General features: G+C 44.7%; 1 protein-coding gene across 1 annotated transcript in view; it reads right to left on the reverse strand.

The window, feature by feature from the left end:
* The window catches only part of Wnk3 (WNK lysine deficient protein kinase 3), a 114,383-nt gene extending 109,552 nt beyond the window's left edge, over positions 1 to 4,831 (reverse strand). The window contains exon 1 of the mRNA XM_050128310.1: positions 4,601 to 4,831. The gene's annotated coding sequence lies outside the window, so the exon portion shown is untranslated. The remainder of the gene's footprint in view (positions 1 to 4,600) is intronic.
* Between the last annotated feature and the right edge of the window lie 3,201 nt (positions 4,832 to 8,032).

Below are 8,032 nucleotides of genomic sequence, written 5' to 3' on the forward strand. Positions count from 1 at the left end.
ACTTTAGCCAGGTGGTGGCGCATGGCTTTAATCTCAGCACTTGGGAGGCAGAGGAAAGCTGATGTGAGTTTCAGTACAGCCTGGTCTACAGAGCTAGTTCCAGGACAGGACAGGTAAGGCACAGAGAAACCCTGTCTTGAAAAACCAAAGAAATAAAAAAGTATACTTTAAAAACGGTTTAAAGCCAGGCCTGAAATCTCAGCAACCTGGGTGAGGTAGGATTATAAATTCAAGGTCTGCCCAGGCTACAAAGTGAGTTCAAGGACACCCTGGGCAACTTACTGAGACCCTCTCTCAAAAAGCTAAGAGGGGGCTGGAGAGATGGCTCAGTGGTTAAGAGCACTGTCTGCTCTTCCAGAGGTCCTGAGTTCAATTCCCAGCAACCACATGGTGGCTCCAAACCATCTGCAAAGAGATCTGGCGCCCTCCTCTGGTGTGTGGGTATAAATGGAGGCAGAAAGTTGTATACATAATAAATAAATCTTTAAAAAAAAAAAAAAAGCTAAGAGGGCTGAGAATGTTGATCAGTAGCAGAATGCTTTCTGGGTATGCACAGGGCTGATAGTTCAGTCCTAAGTACCACAAAAAATAAAAGGTAAATTTGTTACTGAGTTTTAATCATAATTTAAAAGTATTCATGCTAAAAGATGGCAAAGATATGTTTCATTTCTACTAAGACTTTAAAGGAGCCTGAGTGGGGATATAGTTTCCTGAGAGAGTGTTAAAGTAGCAGGCAGGAGACCCTGGGTTCAATTCCAAGCAGTTTCTTTTAAAAGGTAAGGGAGAAGGGCAATAAGAAAGGAAAGATGTATATGGAAGGAAGGGAAAAAATGGAAAAAGAAAAACTTTCAGAAGAAATACATATTCATGAAATAAAAGGCATTAAAGGCTCATTTCTACAATAAGACACTCTCAACAACATTTTTTTTCTTTTTTCTTTTTCTTTTTTTTTCCAAGACAGGGTTTCTCTGTAGCTTTTTGGTTCCTGTCCTGGAACTAGCTCTTGTAGACCAAGCTGGCCTCGAACTCACACTCACAGAGATCTGCCTGCCTCTGCCTCCCGAGTGCTGGGATTAAAGGCATGCGCCACCACCGCCTGGCTTTCAACAACATTTTTCAAACCAAACATCTCATTAGATATTTATAGAACAACTATAAATACAGTACTTATATATGAAACCCAAAAATAAAAATTAGATAAAAATGGCATCAATACTAATTTCTTAATAAATCCATTTATATATGTCCTTTACAGTGATCAAAAATAGTCATTGCCTAACAATATCACAAATTTTATATCTCAAATAAAAATGAGTAAGACACGCTCCTGTGAAAGAATCTTGGTTTTTAGCCAGGAGACCTAAGTATATCTACAAATAGAATTGGATACTTAAGACCAAAATAAGAGACAGAAGGGGTTTCTTTTTTCTTGCTCACAATTCATCCCTCACGAAGAAACATCTACACAGAAATTTAAGCTCTCTACTAATTATTTTTGTTTGGTTTTTCAAGATAGAGTCTCACTAAGTAGTCTTGGCCTTCCTGGAACTCAATGTGTAGTCCAGGCTGACCTCAAACTCACAGAAATCCACCTGCCTCTGCCTCTCAAGTGCTGGGATTAAAGGTGTGCACCACCACGTCCATCCTCACTAATTAGTTGTAAATTCAGGTACCTAACTAGAAATTTGTTACTACTATAACATTTCTTATTTTCTATATTTCTATTATATTTCTTTGCAGTCTTTGGCCTTATTAATTACTGACTAATAATGGACAATTTAGTGAAAACAGAAACTCTTCTGCTTTATAAAGAAAAACTTAACAAACATCCAATGCCTGAAACACTAAGAAATAATTATGGCAATGAATGTAGACTCGTGATAGAAGCATTAACATTGGTCCAAAGTCAGAAGTGCAGGGTCCACTACTTACTAAATCAAGCATTTTGCTTTGTTGTTTTTGTTAGTTTGTTTACAGTGTTGATTTTGATATGTGGTCTCACTAAATAACTCTTAGGTGTAGATTAGGCTGTACTAGAACTCACAAACATCCGCCTGCCTCTGTCTCTTAAATGCTGTCTCTTAAAGGTACTGTAGCAGCAGCACACCAGACTTATCTATGACCTTTCTACTCTCTTTCAAATATGAGGAAAATACAGAAAGATAGTGTGAAAGAATGTGTAAAGTATGTAGACAATCTAAAGAGGGGCACAGTGGAGCAGGCAGCAAAGGGAAGAAAGGAGGAGCAGAAAGGACTTTAGGGAACTAAGTCTAGTTCTTCTCTTCAGCCTCAAACCCAGCATCTGATTCCAGCCTTATCTCATCCCACTCTTCAAATACACTATGTTTATATGCCCTTCCACTCCAGGAATATCTAGTTAAAAACTAGGAGACCACCTTCCCTGGAAGAGGTGCCCATTTATAAGCCCCCACTGTACCTTTATATTTCTACTACATTTAATGTGCGTTTGATATATAAATATATATATATGCGGGTATGTACGCATATATACTATAAGTAGTCAAAAAATTATACTTGTTCCAATTTCAAAACAGACAGAATGCAAAATATGTTCTTAAATTTACATTTCCAAGAACTCAATATATATCAGCAAAACTTGTAAAAATCATCATAAAAAGTTAAAAATTCATAATCATTAATTCTGACCCAGAACAGAATGAAAACACCACAAGACCTTATCAGATGCTAAGTACCAAATTCAGAGAGTAAAATGTCCAAGTAATCTACTGTAATTTAAAGTTACACCAGCTGTAGATGCAGCTCAGAGGTAGAGGGATGCCTAGCATAGCCAAGGCCCTGGGGCGACTCCTCATCAAAGAAACAGAAACACCAAAAGCAAGTGCCAGTTTTCAAATAAAATAAATTCAAGAATAACCAAAAACATCAGATATCACTATTAAACACTCAAAATCGGATTTTGTGCATTTGGACTAAAATTTAATACAAAGTATTTCTCCCTCAGGCTGACCAGTTTAAATTTAAATTCAACAATCCAAAAAGTTGTAGGCTGTCTAAAAACACCTTGCCTTCTGTGTCATACACTAAGATCTCTTGAAAAGTTCTCTTTATATTAAAACTTACAAGGCAGAGGCAGGCAGTTTTCTCTGAGTTCCGGGGCCTCCCTAGTTTACAAAGCAAGTTCCAGGTCAATCAAGCCTGCATAGTAAGACCTTGTCTCAAAAAACAACAGAACAAAACAAAATAGGATTCATGAAAAATGGGTAACAAAGCCTCCAAATATTAGATGCAATCACTATTACACAGATTTTTGCCAACTCAAGACTATTAGCTGATTCATACAACTGTCTCAACAGTAACCCTTAAGGAATCACACCTGAAGGCTGAGGCAGGAGGACGAAAGGGAATTCAAGACCAACCTTGGCTACAGGATGAGACCCAGACTGAGAGAGAGAGACAGAAAGATGGGAAGGGAGGGAGGGAGGGAGAGAGGGAGGGAGGGAAGGAGAGACGTGGAGGAGAAGGAGGGCGAGAGGGAGGGAGAGGAGCAAGACACAAAACTCGTACCTCTTTTGAAGCTTAGTCTTGTTTTAACATTGTATCAACTGGCAAGAGAGAGAGAGACATACACTCTGGGGGTTTCCACCCACATCCCACAATATAAATGTTTCACAGCTCTTAACTAAACAAAACCTCTTTCAGTACAGGGAAAGCACCTCATGACTTTTCTCCTAACCCTATCATCCCCTCTCCTCCTGAGCAAGTCAGTCACAGAACACAAACCACACCTCTCAATTCCCTTACAGCTAACACAATTTACACAATCAGCCTCCTATATCCCTCACCTATATTTCAGTTCTGTCGACCCCTCTACATCAAATGAACCTCTAAATTAAGCCTCCTCTTCCCCCAACTCCATTTCCATCAATATAACACACCCAAACCTTGTTGAACATCCCACACCCAAAGCGATTCTTTTAGTAGCCCAATCTCACTTAAATGATCTCTCAGTCCCTTTGTCAACCGTCTCCCGGATCCTCACCTTCCCCGTCTCTTAGTCTTCCATCAACTGCCAAAGTTGCCACCCTCCCCAACAGAAACAGAAAAGAAAAAGAAAAAAAAACGCACCTTAACCTCAAATCTGTCCTTCCCCACTTTCCTCCCCTCTTAATTTTCCTCTCCGTACTGGGTCACTTCGACTCAAGCTCGTACAGCCCCAAAACCCGAGTCTGGCCTCGTCCAGTACCTTTGGGTGACCGCACGCACGCACGCACCCTGCCTTGGCCAAGCAGCTCCCCTTCAGCACACATGCACACACACACACACACACACAAGCACACACACGCACGCACGCACACACACTGGGGCGCTTACTCTGAACAGAATGTTGGCTGCCGCTGCCTCCTTCCATTCATCCTGGGCCCATTCATCTCTCAGCCCGATCCCGGACACGCCCCCCGGCCTCCTCCCTCTCAGGGTCCCGGGCTGGCCGGGACCCTCACCTAACTGGAGACGCTGACCGACGGAGAGCGACTCTCTTCACTTCTCCCTCGCTGTCTCTCAAGCCTCCGCCAGCCCCCCGACCGGCTACACCGTAGACTAGACACACACACATATATACCTCCTCCTCTAACGCCTCCTCCGACGCCGCTCACTCCCCTCCTCGGTGTCTCGAGAGCTCGTCGCCTAGTCCTGTGCGCGTGCGTGCGTCTCCCCTCGAGCCCACCGAGCCGGCGGCCGCGGCGAGGGAAAGAGCGGGCGGGGTTAGGGGAAGCAGGGTGCGAGCCCAAGCTCGCGCTCGCCCCGCAGCTGACCGGGCGCACGCGTACTGAAGCCAGAGAATTCGGCTGGACCCGAGAGGGGCGGGGAAGGGAAGGGGGGAGGGGAGGAGGGAGGGAGGGCGAGGGGGAGGGGCGGAGAAAGCCAACTGAGCTGCCCCGACTCCGAACTGCCCCTGGCACAGCGAGGCGTCCAGAGGCTGGCCGGCTGGCGCATGCGCACGCCCTCCCTCCACACTCAGCGCTGCAAGGTGGATGCTGCGTCGAGGAGAGAGCTTTCTCCCTCGGGCGAAGAGAAGAAGCTCGCCGAGGAGCCACGCAAGACACCTCCTGCGTGTTCTAAAGCACTCATCCTCACCGCCACTTTCCCCCTAAAAACAAAAAAATTTAAAAAGAGGTCCACACACCACTTCCTAGCACCCGCAGGCCATTTTCAGCTCTTTGAAAACCTTAAAAATGAAGCTGCTCTATAGATAAGTGGTACCCACCGGTACCTTTTCACCCGCCGCCCCTTACTCACTTTTTCCAGGTCTCAGTTTATCTCGCGAGACCCATAGCTGCCGGCTTCGGGATTGGAAGTCGAAGCACAGATTTACAAATACCTGTCTCCTGGCTATGAAGCAAGGGCAGGGGCCATGGCATATACCACCGCGGCCCCCCCACCCCCAGGACCTTAGTGCGCGCGGGGGAGGGGGGACAACAACCAAAGCAGGGATAGGAAAAAGGAGCTAACCGATTTTTGACGGCGGCGGGTAACTGCTAGGCCTAGGCACGTGGCCTGTGCCTCACAGGCGGGACCGGTGTACCCTGGGAATTGTAGTTTTGTTCCCACCTCGAGTCCCACTCCCATCCTTAGCCAAACGTAGGCCTCAGGCAGGGAGAGGGTTTGCTGACGCCATTTTGTGGGGAACAATGGCCAATGGCCCCGTGATGACGAGTGGGGGAGGGAGCAATGGTTTAAAGGTTCAGTTAACCTCCTCTGGCCCCTCCGTCTCATAGCAACCCCTTCTGAAGCCTGGCCCCGCCCCCTGCTACTCTGAGGAGCTTGGACTGCCAGCAAGGGAAAAAGCTACTTTTTTCCCCAGAGGCTGACTCAGTCTCCCATTATCCACCTCCCTGAAAAACTCCCAGTTCCTCGAATTTGTGAGTCTTCTTGAAGCTTTCATGGCATGGTAGCCTGAGCTCAGTGGCTTTAAGAAGTGCTCCACAGACTGAATGAGGCACAGTGAGGAACTGTTTCTGTAATGCATAACAAGCCTGCCCTGACAAAGGAGGAAACTGAGGTTCAAGGAGGAGACAACAGAAATGACTCGCTGAAGGGTAGCCAAACAAACACCAAGCAATAGTTTCAAAGATTACCAAGTTATTTCAAGTCTTAATCTGTCCTTACTCTCATGAGACAGTAACTAGAAACTGTGGCCACCTTTTTACTTCTCTGTGTTGACTAGTCAGTCCTAAGACTGCCACACAGGTACCTTCAAAAACCAGGCTCACTCGGGGGCCCTGCCTTTCTCTGTTCCCTGAGCGTGATGATACAATCAACACAGAGCAATGCTTAGGAATGCTAACCGTTCAACCTGCTCTGATGCAAACTCTTCCAGGTAGTCTATCTTTGACTCCTTGCTCAGCAATTACTAAGCACTGTGACACACAAACACATACAGCTTTAGGAATTTAAAAATCAGATGACGTTGTTCCCATCCAACTACAGATTCCTTTCAATGTAGAAATACTTTTTTTAAAGTTTTTAAATATTTTCATTCAATCATTCAATACTCTTTTTTTTTTTTTCCGAGACAGGGTTTTTCTGTAGCTTTGGAGCCTGTTCTGAAACTAGCTCTTGTAGACCAGGCTAGCCTTGAACTCACAGAGATCCACCTGCCTCGGCTTCCTGAGTGCTGGGATTAAAGGCCTGTGCCATCACAGCCTGGTTTATTCAATGCTTTTTTTTTTTTACAAGTAACTCTGAAGAATTTTTATACGCATATGAATTTTTACATGCATGTATGTATGTGCACCACATGTGTGCCTGATGCCCACAGAAGTCAGAAGAGGATATTGGATTGCCTGAAACAGGAGTTAAAAATAGTTGTAAGCTGCCATGTGGGTACTGGGAATGAAACCCAGGTCCTCTGCAAGAGCAGCAAGTGCTCTTAACTGCTGAGCCTTCTCTCCAGCCCGTTGCAGACCTACTATTGGTATATGTAAGTCCAGCACTAAGCACAAATGTCATTGCAGGCAGAAATGACAGTAAGTAGTTACAGCTGGTCACCAACATGTTGGAAAACATTCCCTTTCTGCCCACTGGTTTCCACTATCAAGTGGTAACTGTGATATTCCCATTCAGCTAACATAAAATTTGAATAATTATTAATCACTTCTAATTTGACTTTATATTATCCCATAAAAACATCCAATAACCCAGTTATTTTTGGAAGCATTACTGCCAAGAAACCACAAAAATTTTCACTTGAACTATTTTTGGTGTTCCTCCACGACCAGGAGAATGTTTGAAACAAGGTCGTGTGTGTGTGTGTGTGTGTGTGTGTGTGTGTGTGTGTGTACTCAGGCTGACCTTGAGCTCACAACGTAGCCAAGAATGACCTTGAATTACTGAACACTAAGGCTGGGAGCGCCAAGACGCCACCACGTGCACCTGGGATCAGTTTTAGAGGTCAGCGTCCCAAGGCAAATTCCTATATTATTTGTTTGCCTGTCTTGCCACCTCCTCCCTTGAGATATCACAACACAGACTATGGGAGAGGTAGAGAAAAATATGGGGAAAAACTACTCATATCTCAAAATAGTGTTGAGCCACACATATTTTCTATTAAATGTTAGTATCCTGATAAAAGACATGAAATGCATTTCTTATCCAGTCACTCACTAGTTAAGACAGTAACTCTAAACCAGGCGGTGGTGGCGCACGCCTTTAATCCCAGCACTCGGGAGGCAGAGAAAGGCGGCTCTCTGTGAATTCGAGGCCGGCCTGGTCTACGGAGAGCTAGTTCCAGGCAGGTTCCAAAGCAGCAGAGAAACCCTTTCTTAAAAAAAAAAAAAGGAGGAAGAGGAGGAGGAAGGAGGAGGAGGAGGAAAGAAAATTATAAAAATGAATAAACCCACAGTGCTTTTCTGTAACTGTGAAGTGTCACGAGCCTAAACGCCTCTGAGAAATATTTATGGAGCAGAGATCCTGAGCCGGAAATACAGTTTCTAAAACAACTAACCATTCCTTTCAAAAGATCAGGCCCTGGCGCCCATTCCCATCCACTGCA

The sequence above is a fragment of the Alexandromys fortis genome, unplaced genomic scaffold (assembly GCF_014885135.2).
Source record: "Alexandromys fortis isolate MF-2015 unplaced genomic scaffold, M_Fortis_MF-2015_v1.1 scaffold_295, whole genome shotgun sequence".
Taxonomy (NCBI): Eukaryota; Metazoa; Chordata; class Mammalia; order Rodentia; family Cricetidae; genus Alexandromys; species Alexandromys fortis.